This window comes from Helianthus annuus, chromosome 5, assembly GCF_002127325.2.
Source record: "Helianthus annuus cultivar XRQ/B chromosome 5, HanXRQr2.0-SUNRISE, whole genome shotgun sequence".
Classification (NCBI taxonomy): Eukaryota; Viridiplantae; Streptophyta; class Magnoliopsida; order Asterales; family Asteraceae; genus Helianthus; species Helianthus annuus.
This window is the reverse complement of record NC_035437.2, coordinates 85,594,174-85,595,766: the sequence shown is the minus strand read 5'-3', so window position 1 is coordinate 85,595,766 and position 1,593 is coordinate 85,594,174. Positions and strand designations below refer to the sequence as shown.

The 1,593-nt window shown below is 33.6% G+C and overlaps 1 long non-coding RNA gene across 1 annotated transcript; it reads right to left on the bottom strand.

Annotated features, from left to right (window-relative positions):
- Positions 1 to 280: 280 nt before the first annotated feature.
- Positions 281 to 1,303, bottom strand: LOC110938785. Its single transcript, XR_002591689.1, has 2 exons — positions 1,142 to 1,303; positions 281 to 516 (listed from the first exon to the last, which is right to left on the bottom strand). It is a non-coding gene; the product is annotated as an uncharacterized LOC110938785 (long non-coding RNA).
- Between the last annotated feature and the right edge of the window lie 290 nt (positions 1,304 to 1,593).

The following is a 1,593-nucleotide window of genomic DNA, read 5'->3' as shown; positions in this document are numbered from 1 at the left end:
GCACCCCTTCAACACGTATAAATAGGGTTCCAAACTTCCAGTTTCAAGTGTCTGTATTGCAAGTTTCTGATATATATACAAGTTCTGTTTGTTACAAAGTCTATTATCGTTAGTTTCGATTCTGCAAATTCAGTTTACAGTTTGTTTTATTCAATTGTTATAATGAAGACAACTAGTGTGACGTTTGTTACGATTACGCATACGATTGCCATCATACTCGTTCCCGCGCTCAATGGTCCTGGGAACCCGTAAGTGATGATACCAGCAAGACCCCGAGCAATGTTTTCTCAAAATTTTGATATTTTTCCAAACATATAAAAATTCTCGTTGAACACTTTTCTCAACCTATGATGTTCTCTCAACCTTTGATCAATTGATCGAGCGATCATTTACATACCATCTTCAGCTTCTTTGAGCTCGTAGAAACCCCATAATCACTTGCAAATCGTCCATTGTCTTTGTACCACAACACAACATAAAGCTTCATTAGATGACCGTAACTGGTGTTAGCATTTCCTGAACAAGAAGGAACGTAATTAATAATGAACACATATTAGAAAGATTTGTAATTCTAAACGAACAAGAACCATTACATCAGTTAGAATGTACAGAAACCATGACAAAAAGAAGAAGGTAACAATCTTCAAACGAACTACAACCATTACATCAGAATAATTTTTCACATCATTTTAAATCACTTCAGATTTCTAGCATTTCAAACTGTATTTTCTGGATGCAAATTTTCAAGAATCTGAAACAACTTTTACTCATATCCTGAGAAATTTAGCTAAAAAGTATTATTAATAACCCAAAAAGTGTTTTCTTATTTCAAGAAAATAGTTTCTAATAGACGATGAGTATTGGTTCCAAGTTTAATGATCTGTTAAACATGCTAATCAATATAATGTGTTACAATTATATGTTGAGGCATAATTCTAAGCATGTGCATGGGAGAATATTTGAAACTATACTATCTGCACAAACACTTGCAGTTATCTATTAACAGTAAAAAGAAAGACAAACCTAAGAAAAGCCAATGAATTTAAAGCCAAAGCTTATATTAAGAAAACCAACTAATACACATATAAGATGCCAAATAGGATCACAGTAATCAACCAACAAATCCTACTATCAACCGTACCTGTTTAAATACAAATGCATTAGATAAAAAGTGGAAGGGAGTTGAAGTCCTAGCCCTATCTCTGTTATGAATTCCATTACTACCACCACCAAAATACATATAAACAAGAAGCTTGAGAATGATATGAAGCACAAAAAAGAGAGAACAATAAAAGAGTGAAAATAGATGTTTACCATAAACAACAGATAGCAGACCTAAGCGTTGACCGAGAACATGATATAAAGGTTGTTTTCTGTAACAAGCCACGTTCCACTAAGAAAAGATCAAAAGTATAACAGAAGTGCAGGAGTTAGTTATGAATGATTCGGTTTGATTCAGTTAATTTTGGTTAAATGAGGGTAAAAAAATCAATAACCGGTTTTGGTTATTTAGACCGTGTGTAGTGGGGCGTGTTTTATAAAAATTTTTCAAAAAAAAACGCCCTATAACGCCCCGATAACCACTACACCCGG